Source organism: Cygnus olor, chromosome 2 (assembly GCF_009769625.2).
Source record: "Cygnus olor isolate bCygOlo1 chromosome 2, bCygOlo1.pri.v2, whole genome shotgun sequence".
Lineage (NCBI taxonomy): Eukaryota > Metazoa > Chordata > Aves > Anseriformes > Anatidae > Cygnus > Cygnus olor.
Genome location: NC_049170.1, coordinates 67,713,950 through 67,727,185, shown reverse-complemented (window position 1 = coordinate 67,727,185; position 13,236 = coordinate 67,713,950). Strand labels below are relative to the sequence as shown.

Here is a 13,236-nt window from a genome sequence, read left to right as displayed (position 1 = left end):
AACGGATAGCAGAGGTTTTGTGTGTTGGAAATGCGTGTGCTGGTGAAATGTCTGTTTCCCTCTGCCTCGATGGTGTGCAGCGAGGCTCTTGGAGAAATAGCAAGTCAGGTCCTAGATGGAGACACGCTGGGAAGGGAGGAAGAGGGGGATCATGTGCCCCATTTTAAGTGGCTCATCTGCTCCCACCCAAAATCTGCTGCAGTCTTCACCCCCTCCCCCCCGCCCCACCCCCCCCCCGCCGCCGCCGCCGCCGCCGCCTCCTTTCAGCAGCTCGGCTCAGCAGTGCGGACGCTGTCAGCTTTCACCAGCAAAAATAGTAATTAAAAACACCCTCCCAACACCTTCACCAAAGCTGTTCTCGGGGGATCGGGGACCCCTTTTTTCCCCCGTGTTTTTGGGTTGGGGGGAGATGGGGAGCATGTAACGAGGAGTCGGAAGATATGAACGAGCCTCCTCCTCATTAGCGCCGGCCGGCTGCTTTGTCTCTCTGCTCCCGGCTGGGGACGGGGGGTGGGTAGAGGCGGCGGTGCGATGGAGGAGCCGGATGCCGCACAGCCCAACAGACAGGGACAGACAGACGGCCGCGGTGCCTCTGAGGAGAGGGGCGGGAAGGGAGGGGAGGGGACGAGGCAGGTCGGGCGGGCGCAATGGCGGTGGTGCGCGGGGTCGCTCCGGGGTGGCCGTTGGCGCGGCCGAACCAGGGCGAGCCGGAGCGGCGGTGGTAGCGCTGAGAGGAGCCGGCGGGGAGCGACGCGAGAGGCGCCGCCGTCTGCGGGCCGGGGTGCACCACGCTGCGTGGGCGGGGAGAGAGAAAAGAGAGAGAGAGAAAGAGAGAAAGGGAGAGGGAGAGACTCGCAGGCAGGCAGTACGGCGGGGCAGCGCGGCGCATAAAGGACGGGGGACAGGCAAAGCAGCGGGCGAGTGGTAGGGACTCTAGTCAGGCACGGAGGGAGCCGGGACGGGGACAGGGATAGGCAGGGCAGGGCAAGGCAAGCCAGCCCGGCACGGGTCGGCCTGGCTCGGACAGCAGCAGCAGTAGTACCAGCGGGAGCATCGCGGCGGATCTCCTCCCGCGGCGGAGGCGGAGGCAGAGACCATGTCTTGCAGGAAGACAGGCGCTGTGCTGTAGCAGCAGCGTGCCCGCCGCCACATAAACAAACCGGCCAGCAGCTGCCCCATATACCAAACAAACAAACAAATAACCCGAGCCGCCAAGACGCTGGGGTCACAGTCCGTTTTCAGGCAAGGTAACAAAAGGAAAAAAAAAAAAGGAAAGAAAAAAACAAAGCAATCTGTAGACATTTGTGTGGCGTGCTGTTCTTTGTCGTTGCGATTTTATATTACATTTTTATTATTATTTTTCCTTGTAGCATGTGTTTTGTGTCATTTCGTCGTTCGTGTCGTCGTAGTCGTTCCCCCCCCCCCCCGGCTCTTTTTTAATTGTGGAGGTCAGGGAAGTTTGGGGGGGGGGGGGGCCGTGTATGCGGGGCAGCATCCCAGCTCCGAGCTGCGGCGTCTGGAGGAGGAAGGAGGGGAAAAACCCCGCTAATTAAAAAAATAAACCCTGCATCTCAGTGATATAGCGGGGGGAAGATGAGCTCGGGGCCGAATCTGGAGCCGGATTTCTCAGCCGGGGTAGGTGGTGCGGGTGCCCGGGGGGCTAAGGGGGGTCAAGGGGAGGCGGGGAGACCCCCCGTTGCCCCCGGGCTTTGGGCACCCAGGGCTCGGCCGGTGTCGTCGCCCTCCGGCTGGAGACGGGTGGTGGTGAAAGGGGGGGACACGGCCGCAGGAGGGGGATCGCCGGCCTCCAGAGGGGTATTTTGGTCGAAGCGAGTCCAAGCGTCAAAGGGAAGGCAACAAAAGGCAAACTTTCCCTCGCCGGTTTGCGAACGATGTTGAGGAATCGGCTCCGAGACCTTTGCGAGAAGGAAGGAGGGAGACTAGCAACTTGCATTGTTCGTGCGGGTGGTGATTTGAGGGTAAGGGGTTTACCTGGTGCTTCGGTGGCATCTATCTTTTTGTTCTTGCATGCAGTGAAGGAGAGGTACAGTCGTGTTGTTAGACAGCCTAGTGGTCTGTATTCATTAAATATAACGCTACTCTGCCTAGTGTGATTTTACATCTTCGTATGTGCATTTCAGCAGTATCGCTTGTGGAGCTAAAGACATGCTCATCCAGCACAGCCATTGTGCAGTCTTGTTTAATTATTGTTATTTTCCTGCATTCATTTACCACCTCAGCCAGTGGGGGGAACATACTCAGATTCGGGGATCATTTTTGTGTGCTAGGTGTGTCTTTGCACCACTGCTTACCCTCCCGTCTTTGTGCTTCCAGGTGTGTGCAGTTTTGTTTCAGTTCATCCCACTGCTGTTGTGTGACATTCAGGTAAATGTGCTGAGAAATGAAACAAAGGAATTAGCGAGCAGCACAGGTGTTCATGGCTCACCTGTTTGACTTCTCTATCACAGCAATTAGCTAGATGTATGTATGTCTGGTGTGTTTCCTTCCTAACGTTCTCCAAAATGGCATATGTAAGTTCTAGGCAAGTACAGAGCATTGAAACTGAGAGTTACAGGGAGGGGAAAATTCCTGTAAAGTGACCTGTAACTTTTCAGTCACATAATCTTAACTGCATGCTGACTTTTTGTTTTAACAGTCTTCCTCATGGATTGAGGCAAGTTTGTGTGCACAATTAGGCTTGCAAATTGCTAATCTCACATGGGCTTTGCCTCTCAGTTCACAGCTGGGCATGGTTACATTGAGAGCTGAGGTATCAGCACTGTTGGAGCATGCTATGGCAGGGAGATCGGGTGTGTTCTATTCTTAATACTATTTAATGAAGATGCTTCTCACTCTGCAATATGCCAAGCATAATGGAAGGACAGAGCAATGATTGGTTATGGATACTGGAAAAGGAAAAATGCGAAGGTAAAAATGGAAATTTAATGAAAGAAAATGTTGTTGTGTGGAAAGCTAAGCGGTTAGCTCTTCTTAAGTCAAACTGTTTTGTGGTGCCTAAAATGATCTTAATTTCTTTAAGAAGCTGTATGGAACAAATTGTAGGTAGAAAATGACTGCTGTTTTGTGCTGTTGATAAATCTGATTGTATTGGGGTATATATAAGTTGAATTCTGTTTAACTTCCTTTTTGATGTTGAAATGTCTTACAATAGAGTAGCATTAAGGAACATTTTCAAATATTTTTTTTTTCTGTTTCTTGAGATTACAGTGCTAACCCGTTTTAATGGTTACTATGTATGTTCTTATTGGTAGCTTCCTGAAGCAGGTGTTCAGAGTTTTCATTGTTGCATGTAATGCTCACAGAATGTAAGCAGCTGTAAACCACTTGTGATAGATGTGTAAAAGCAAATACCTCTAGATAACTACAGTGTATGCCATTACACAAGATGTGTTTAGATAGCTCTCAAAAACTGCCTGGTTTAGTTTCACAAATCTGTAGTCAGAAATATGTTTACTGGCTGTTAGCAATAATCCTTGCCTGCGAAATCATATACAGAAACTTGCCTTGATTAAAGATACTGTCTACAAAAGAACAGTATTTTCTCTCTACTGTCAATGGTTTTGCAAGATGGTGGTCTATGCCTCCTGCAAAATCCTTCTTCAGGCAATCATTTCTTCTTACTGTTTGCTAGCCCTTCTGACTGTCTTGGGGCTAAGTGTGCAAGTGAAGGTTGCTCAAATGAGTGTTCACTACATCATATCCTTGGAGGAAAAATTGCATGAGAGGGATACAAGAAACAGTGAGAATTTTAACGTAGGTGTAATGATAGCTCATGGAGAGATGTAAGGACAGCTACTTTGAAACTTTATCCAGCTGGGGTAACACTGTGGGCCAAATAATGTTTTCCTGATGGTGTTGCATTTCCTGTGTGCTTTATTGGAGTTTTTTCCATGATTACAGTGAACTGGGCTTGGCCTAATAGATCACTGTTACCAAGTAGAATTTCCGGGAGTAGGTAAAGGAAATCAAAGAAATCTTAAAATCCACTGTGCCCTTGACTTCCTCACAGGTTATGATTTTAACAACTAACCTTAAACTTAGAATAAACATGGGGTGGGAAGTATGCTATTTCTAGGGTGGCTTGCTTACAGTCTTTCCTTCCTCCTTTAGGCATCACTCTCGCTATAGTTGGTGGGAGCTTTATATTTGGAAGTGTGTCCAGAGTTTGGTTCAATGGTTTTTATCAGTGCTAAAGAAAGACCTAGGGACAAATCTTCAGCAGCTGTAAATTGATGTAGTTCCATTGGATTTAAGAACAGTATAGATTTACACCAGCTGATGATGTGTCTTTCTGCTTATAACATACAGGATCCATAACAGGCATTGAGTAGTATCATCAATTTTGATGGCGTTAATTTGAGAGTAGGAAAATGATTTTGGCAGACTGGCGAATCCTTGTTTACAGGGACTACTCACAAATGAATGTCTTGATCCAGTGAGTGCTTCCAGCTCAATTTATTTGCTCAGTTATAAAGAGGATTGGTAACCTACACGATTATTTAAAGGGAATGCTATTTGTGTTAAGTAATCTCTTTTTCAAAAACATCATTAAAGATTGGTCAGTTGAGAAGTAATGTAACTATAGCGCAATAAACTTACAAAATCCATTTGTCCCCTGCTCATTCATTTATAAGATTTGAAGTTCTGTATTAATGTTCTCAGCAGGTAGTAAGTCACGCAAATGGGTCACTTTTTCTTCTAGAAGATTGAAACCTTCATCAAGTGAGTAGTTAAGGAGTACATGGCAAAGACTGTGTACGTTCCAATGGAAAAGATTTGATTCTGAAGACTTAAAAGTGCTGTGTATGTCTTTGTATATTTATGGAAACGTGTTTTTAGGGCACGTTCTGTTTTGATGACAAACTGCAATCCAGGTAAGTAGACTTTTCCCCATTTTAAGGCTGGGTAAATGGAATTGCAGAGAGATTATGCAGACCATGTGAGGTCACACATCTAGTTTTTTACAGTGCCTGTAAATGAGACCCTTTCCAGTCCCTAGTCTTATGCCAGTCTTATCTCTGGTGGATAAGACTTCCTGTTTAATTGATGGGTTTACTTGGGAATTTTTGGATCTCGTACATGAAATGGTGACTTTCAGGAAACATGTAGATGTAAATAAATTTAAATGCTTATGTTTAATACAAGTACTACATTTTTACATAATTCAGTGATAAGCCCTTTTAGCAAGGAAATACCTTTAGGACAAGTGAAAGGACTGTCTCATGCTTGGTTGTGGTTTCTTTTTGAATTACTGAGCATGCCTATAAATTCAGGTGGGCATACTGTTAATGGACCAGATACATTTTTTGTGGGGTTCTTATTTAAGGAGACTTAGACTCCACCATAATAATAGCCACTGTAGCTTGTGTGAGTATGCCAGTGTGTATACACACAATTCATTAGGAAAAAATAAAGAGCATTATAAAACTACAAAACTTGTTATTCATCGAGAAACAAATCATAATATCTGTGGTGGGTTCATGCCAAGTAAGTTCTCATTCGTCAATGAAGTCCCAAACCACTTGGTTACAGGACTTCAGAGCTATACTGCTCATCGTTTTCTTGCATTTCTGAAGTAACTTCAGTTTAAGACTCTACGTTATCACATATGGTGGTTATACAATAGGTAAACTAGGTTTCAGGTAATTCATTATAGTTGCACTTTTTTTTTTTTTAAGGTTCCTTGGGTAAAGGACTTGCTGAGTAAGTGTCCTTGCATTAAAATACATAACTTATTCAGTTGTGGTAAAACTTCTAAACTACATTAGACCATTCTGGATTGCTAAGTAAAAAGCTAGTATATGCAAACATCGAATGATATTTTTCCCCCCTTACTCCTAAATTCCATTTTACTGAGGGGAGGAAACATACTAAATATGGAGAGAAATACGGAGAAACCAGGAATAAACAAAATAACCTGTTTTACAGAAGTGAGTTCATAAGGGTTATTTAGATTTAATTGCGGTTGTGGTAAAGGTGAAAAATTCTAGACAATCCAGTAGCTGTGGGTTTTTCTGTTAATGCTGAAGAAGCTACGAAGTGCAAGAGAGTGATAATGTCATACAGTATGACATAACTATGCATTCTGGATTTCAGCTAGGCAGTGACAGCTGGGAATTTGAAATTTATGATTTGGATATCCAATGACTTTCTGAAGCAGGGGGTGTAGAGTATCTTCTGGTCACTGGTATTATGTGGAGGCAGCCAGCTTGTTCACATAGCATTTGTTGAAGTATGTAAGGTAAGAAGTGCATTTCTATAACTGAAAGAAAATGTTATCCACAGAGAAATTGGGATGCTTTTCTGCTATTTTTCTCCAAATCTGATGTCTGCTTTTGATCTTTTCAGGCCAGGAGCCTTAGTTAACAAGAAGGGTACCATAAGAAAAGTCATATGAAAAGTATTCTTGTATTTTAATGCTTTCTAGTGTATTTCCCATTTACTCTTAGGCAATACTATGATTTATTTATGAGCTGTTTACACAGCACCTGTGTTAAAATTATAGAAGCTTAGGAACATCTTCCAATTGAGCAAGCTGTCTGTTCCTAAATAGATACCTTAAAGCTTTTGAGTCAAAAGTTGGCTTAAATGGTCAGCAGAAAAAAGTTCAAGAATAATTTGCAATAAAAACACAAAACCTATTCCCCCACTGCTAAATACAGGTTTTATTTTTCGGTCTGTATTCTGTTTGCAGTCTACAGTAAAACATGAATATATACTGATCAGATGCTTTCAGGCTTCTGTATCATCCCAATTTTGATGGCTGCACAGCAGTGATTTTTACAGGGTTCATAAAATCATCTGAGCCAGTTTTATATTCTAGGGGTTGAATTTAGTTATCAAAAGCATTCCTGAACAGCTAATAATTTTGTCATTAATTAATAACGTTGCAGTATTTTTATTGCCTTGTGACTGGAAGTCTCCCTGTGCCTCCAGTCCAGAAAGCATTTTGTAAATTTTCTTTATGCTCTTGAATGAGAGAATCAGATTGTGGTGCTTTTCTTTGCAGAAAGTACAAGCACCTCAGTTTTGGTGACTTGCAGTGCCTGCAGCGCGTCTTTGGATATAGCGCTTTATTGACTCTGAATAAAGTTATCACAGTCTTCCTGAGCAAAGAGGGGTGGGATGGCAAGGCTTTGCAGTTTGTTTATATTAGCTTAATTCAACTGAACTGATTAGAAGCATATTATAAATACAATTAAATTGTTATATAGTTTAATGTTCCATGCTAATTAAGACTGAATTCAGTGGGAAGTTTTACTGGGGAGCAGCCTTCAGTGTTGATGCTGTGATGTGCGAGGTAAAGCACGATGCACTTCTGGAGAATATGCCTGCTCTGTGCTTTTTGGGCTTTTGTGCTATTGAATGTGATCTGAAGGCATTTGTCTTCAGTTGCACAAACATAAATTGTGGTGGTCAAAGCTAAACTTTAAGGTTTCTCTGTGTGCAAGCAAGTGTTCCATTTCTAATTCTCTCTCGGCGTTACCATGATACTGTTACAGGAATCTGATTTTATCAATAAGACTGTCCCTGCCCATGGCAGCAGGGGAGTGGAATTAGATGATCTTTAAGGTCCTTTCCAGCCCAAGACATTCTGTGATTCTAAGATTAAAGGTAGTGAGTTAAGTACATTGCCATAGGTATAACATTTAGAATCATTTGAACGAGCTTATTTAATGTATTATAAAGTATTTGTCATGGAGTCAGAAATGTTTATGATGTCATAAAATCTTTAGGAGAAAGGCATCAAATAAATTGGTCCACTCTAGAGGCTCACTGCAGATTCTAATGTAAGCCAAGGAAATGTCTGATAGCTCCATAATTTGTGTACTTTATAAGCCATGAAATTGGAATTGAGGAGGTCTGACTTCTGTGCTTTTGGGTTTTGTTCTGTTAAGGAAAATTCAGAGCTTTCCCCTACTAATGAAAAAGGAAATTGTGAGCACAGATCTGAAATAAAAGCATAACGAGTGACTTAGGGGGTCTTTAAGTGCCTTATTTCATAACACACTAACACAAGGAAAGTGATAACCATTTCTGATTCAGGTATGATTATAGGGAAGCTTTAATTCATACAAGACAAGTTTAACTAAATTGGAAAGTGCTCTATATCTACCAGCTTTATGTATCTGAATGTGCTTTTCTACTACAATACAGCGATCTGTTCTGCATGTAAGCAGCAAAATGGAGCAGTCTCTAGTGACAAGAACTGTAGCAAGCAGCACAAGAATCCTGTTAGATACTGAAAAGACAATGAATTATTACTGATGGATAATGTAGTTTTTATTTATTTAACCTGTGCACTGATGAAAATAACAGCACCGGAAAGAAGTCCTTGAATGACCTGCTTCTTGAAGTAACTACCTCAGAACTGAAGGCTGAGATAAGGGTGTGGTGGGGTAAGAGACCTAACAGAGGATTAGCAGCAACAGTACTGTTTGAAATGTGAAAGCGAGTATTGGGGCATCAGAAATAGAAGGACAGCAAAGGGCAGGAGAATTTTCAGGAGGTATTCCCTGAAGATTAAGTACCTGGAAATTTGGAGAGGAAAAATACATACAGCTGTAGCCTCTTTTCAGTATGACTTTTTTCTTGATTTTTGGGTGTGTATGTACATAAAAGATAAATCTATCTCCTTATGCATGTGATGTGCGCGCCTTGTCTTTGCGTGGGGTGTCAGGACACAGTGGGTACTCCACTGCAATCCCATTTTATCTATTCAAATCTGAGATTGCAGAACTGTAAATGCTCTCTCTTCTGTATTTTGTTGCTGCTGAATTGCTCCTCTCTGCCACCTGGCAGAAGAGAAAGGAAGATCACTGAATTGTTACCAAGGAGGAGGCAGGGCAGCTACACAACAACGTGTGCTAGGACAATGCTTCTTGGCCTGGCTTAATGTCAGTGCACGCAGCTGGTGGGCAAGTCCTGGCAGTGCCGGGGAGGTGGGTTCTCTGACATGTAGCCAAGCAGCCTGTGAAAACAAATTGGTGTATATCCTTAATAGTGCTTGCCCCCACATGCCAGTAGCCTCATAAATTAGTATTTACTGAAATAGCATAAAGGCCCTGTGACTACATAAATTCATGCTTGCTTTTTTTTTTTTTTTTTGCAAAGGGCTTTTATGTTCATGGCAGCAGGACTGGTAGCAAAGAGTGGATTGTGAGATGCAGATGGTGGTGCAGCATTTTGGCTGTACGTGGTTTTGCTACAAGTAACTGTACAGCCGTAATCACTGGGCTGCAGTTTCTGCAGACACCTTGTCCACTCATTCGTTTGTTGTGATCATTTCTGCAGTGCGGAGGAAGATGCGGCAAGCACCTACCTCTTTCAAAGCCTATGCGTTTCTTTGATGTTTTTGTTACTCCTGAGGGTTTTTTTTTTTTCCATGAAGGAGAACAGAGAACATAATTTGTACTCACTAAGGCTAATTATGATTTTTCCTCTACAGATGATTTCTTAGAGAGCTCTATGTTCAAAGAATTGCTGCTAATTCGTTCCTTTATTGCAGTAATATTGCAGTCATGTCCAGATCATGAAAGTCAAAATGTAAACTTCTTTGGCATCTCTTTCAGTTTGTTTAATAACATATACCTCTGTCATGTCTTTTATTAATGTTGTTAAGTATTTTAAATCCTTGTATAATAAAACTGCTTCAATATAAGAGTTTCACAAAACAAAATGGGGAAAATATCAGTGGTACCTTAATAAAATATTTTACTGATTAAATAGCACAATTTCAAACTATGGAAAATGAAATCAATGCCAGTTACTTCAGTCCTTTGAGAGAAATTACAGTAACACCCGATTGTTTGACTTGCATGTAAAATCACAACAGACTACACAATTCAAATTGCATGGTGTACTAAGAACAGATTTTGTGGCATGGGAGTATGTTTTTTAGATTCACATTGGCTGAAGATCAAAACAAAGGAAGAGCACAACTAACCCAGGTACTTCTGATGTGCAGTTAAGTGTTCCCTTGCAATGTAGCCTTTGCTATCTACATACAGTAGTTGGAATGAGGGTGGCATGTGGTGGCCTAACACACAAGTGCTCTTCAGAATATCAGCTGTGTTATGCAAGTGGTTTCAATGTCTGTCCAGACAGGTGATTTCAATAAAAGGAATTAGCACAGGTCCTCACGTGCAGACATCTGATGGACAGGTGATTTCAATAAAAGGAATTCCAGTGTTCTGTTTTTGACCTCTGCTGGTTTATTTCTGGGCCAGTAATTTAAGGTACTATAGTTAAATGTTGTAAAATTGAGATAATTTCAAGTAGCCTTACAACCCAAGTGGAGGAGGAAAAAAATACAGAGAGCATCCAATGTTATATTCCTCTAGCAACAGCAGAGCGGGAAATGAAGCACGCTGAAGTTATGACTTACTGCATCCTTAGGTATAACACGTAGACATGGGATCTTCGTTAAAACCAGCCTGCAGCCCTGACTTAAAAATTACTGAAAGGGAAGTTAAATGTTAGAGGAAGTCACTGCTATCCTAATATAAACTTCTTTTTCTTTACATTCCTATTTCAAGCCGCCACTAGCATTTATGTCTCTGCCTTTTTCCTGGTCCCTTTCATGTGTGAAACAATTGTTCTGTTCCTTATATCGTCTGACCATTCTTCCTACTGGGTATTCACTTTTGTAAGTGCCCTGTGTGTGCTTTCCATTGTTAAACTGCCCGGACTTTCCTTGGTTTGCCATGTTTGCTTACGTGTCTTAGCTTTTGTTTCTTGTATCTGTCCACATCAGTTGCATGCCTGTATTTGAAATGACTGAAAACTTTGAATTTTTTTTCAGCATATTTGTGCGCTTTTTAAAATGATTCTGTAGGAATTTGGACAGTTTATACTGAAACCTGTTCTTTAAAGTATGTTATCGTTATTCAAGCTATGGTTGGTTCCCAGATCTCATGGACTTTGTTCTGGTATCTCCTAAGGAAAGAGAACCAAAACAGTCCTGACTGCATCTGTAAAACAATGTTTTATGGTGGGTTCTAGAAGACTTTATGCTTTTGAAACTCTTCATGTATTAGCTCATATCAGTGTATCTAGGGCCCTTTGGGTCTGTGTTCAAATTCCGTAGCTCTGTAGGATCGTGTGTTTGCTGCTGGAAAATGTTGTGTCCTGAGCTCGCCATCTATTTATGTAGAGATCATTTTTGTATTAATAATATTGCAATAAATATCATGGTTTTTCAGTTGCTCAGAAAATAAAATGTAATGGAAAAGCCACAGAATTAAATGCTTCTGACTGTGTTTATTGTCAAAGACTTCTTATGTGTTGGCTCTCTGACCTTTCAGATGGACTGCTGTCTGGGGTGTGGGCAGAAGACCCCACACGTAGCACAGCACCTCGTGTGTTGCATTGGATGCAGTTTACTGTATTAGTGTATTATGCAATGAAAAGAGAAAAATGGATGTAGATTTATTTGTATGTAATCTGTACACTTGTTGAATAAGCTTGGAAACTGCACTGAAGCCTGAAGGCTCTATATTCTTGTAATTTTAATTATAATTGTGTAGCCATGTATCACGTTTAAAGTAGAGGAGACTGACTATAAAGATAGTTATAGAGTAAGACATCTAACTATCTGCATTTGAGGACCTGTGCTAAATACCTAATGCATTTATAGACTTTCCTTGTAAAGACAGGGAAATAAAAATGATATAACTTGCTACTGTTATCTGAATGTTGAGGATTATTTTTCCTGGAAACAGTCTTTTTTTATACATTTTGTTTCTCATTTTAATCTCTCTATGTTGTTGGTGAGATATATCAGGAGAAATGCCTGCATTCAGTTGCTAATTACTGATTTGTTTTTTTTTTCCCAATAACTGACATTAGTATCTAGTTCACTAAGTGCCCGCTGTACTCTGTGAGTTTATTATGAAAGCAACAATTGGAGTATTCCAAAATGTAATCAAGTGATATGCAAAGATGATGTATAGTAGTTATGAACTGATTTTCTTTTATGGGTTAATCTTCAGACTGGGGGCCAGTCGGTTCAGTCATCTTTCCAGTACCATTGAATTGAAGAATTTTCTCACCAGTTAAACCTGAAATTCTGTGCCGTGGAGTCACTCTGTGTTTTAGTGGGGTGTCATATTAACAAATTGTTTATTCCATAGGTAATGGTGCCAAAGTACTGAATGATAACTGAACTATTGACTTTAGCTGTTTCCTGAGGAGATAATTTGTGATTTTTTTAAAGCACGTGTGTAAACGTCTATTGTTGCACAGAACGCATGAAACACAGATTTTTTTTAACATAGCCTACAATTAAGTTGGCTGAAGAAAACCTCTCACTTTTGCTGACGTAATTCTCTAGCTTTAATCCTTGCAAATGAAGGTGTGCAAAGGCTAGTCCATGTAACCCTGTTGCTACAACTCAGAGAAATATGCAACTTAAATGTATTTCTGCAGGAGGGAGCAGGTATGGCTATAAGATCCTTCCAAAGCGTGCATCCATGTATTTTGTGGTCTCTTAAGTTAAAAATGCAACACTTGTATTTCTGAGTAAAACTAAAGTAGGGATGTTTCCCAAATGACTGGATTACCAGTCTGCTGCTAAATTGCCTTTCCAAGCCAGTGTATTGGAGTGTGTTATTACATAGAACAACTAGGCTACATCTGGAAAGAGACAGGTGAAACACTTTTTTTCAGCTTTGTGGAAAATTTGGAAAATGGAATAGGTGAGCCCCTGTCTTGTGATAAGGGAAGCTGCTATGAAAATAAGATTGCTTTGTTTATTGCAGCCCACCAGGATGACTGCAGATGCAAAATGTAGTCTTCATGATCCCCATTCTCTTGCTCATTCGTGTTCCCTGAATGAAAATTGTTGAGAAGATGGCTGACAAGATGCAAAGCAACTTAACATGAGGAGGATCATGCTGGGCTAATACCGATACTGTGAATAAGTATGTAGCTCTCTAGGAGAGCTGCTTCCAATGATGCCTGGCTGTAAAGTGCAGGGGGAAGGCTGCCAGTGGTAATGGGTTATCGGAGGCCTGTTCTTCTTTGCCCTGCATGAGCTACAGTCATAAAATGCATGTTTGCTTCAAGAAACAAAAGGAGACCCTTTTTAAAATTGGCTACCTATTCCACTGAGAGTGTATGTTCCCTGAGTCCATAGCAGTAAAAGAGGGCTGCTGCCTTTTAAAGAGTATCCTATGGTACAGACAATGATGCACCATAACATTTTTATCTTGG

General features: G+C 41.6%; 1 protein-coding gene across 16 annotated transcripts in view; it reads left to right on the top strand.

The window, feature by feature from the left end:
- The first annotated feature begins 642 nt into the window (after positions 1-642).
- ARPP21 (cAMP regulated phosphoprotein 21) overlaps positions 643-13,236 on the top strand; it is a 142,188-nt gene continuing 129,594 nt past the window's right edge. For 13 of the 16 annotated variants that reach the window (XM_040548321.1, XM_040548333.1, XM_040548329.1 and 10 more), the window contains exon 1: positions 643-1,247. The gene's annotated coding sequence lies outside the window, so the exon portion shown is untranslated. Of the gene's footprint in view, positions 1,248-1,466; positions 1,636-2,660; positions 2,929-13,236 lie in introns of those variants that run through there. The other 3 variants (XM_040548334.1, XM_040548317.1, XM_040548318.1) reach the window with 3 other exon arrangements.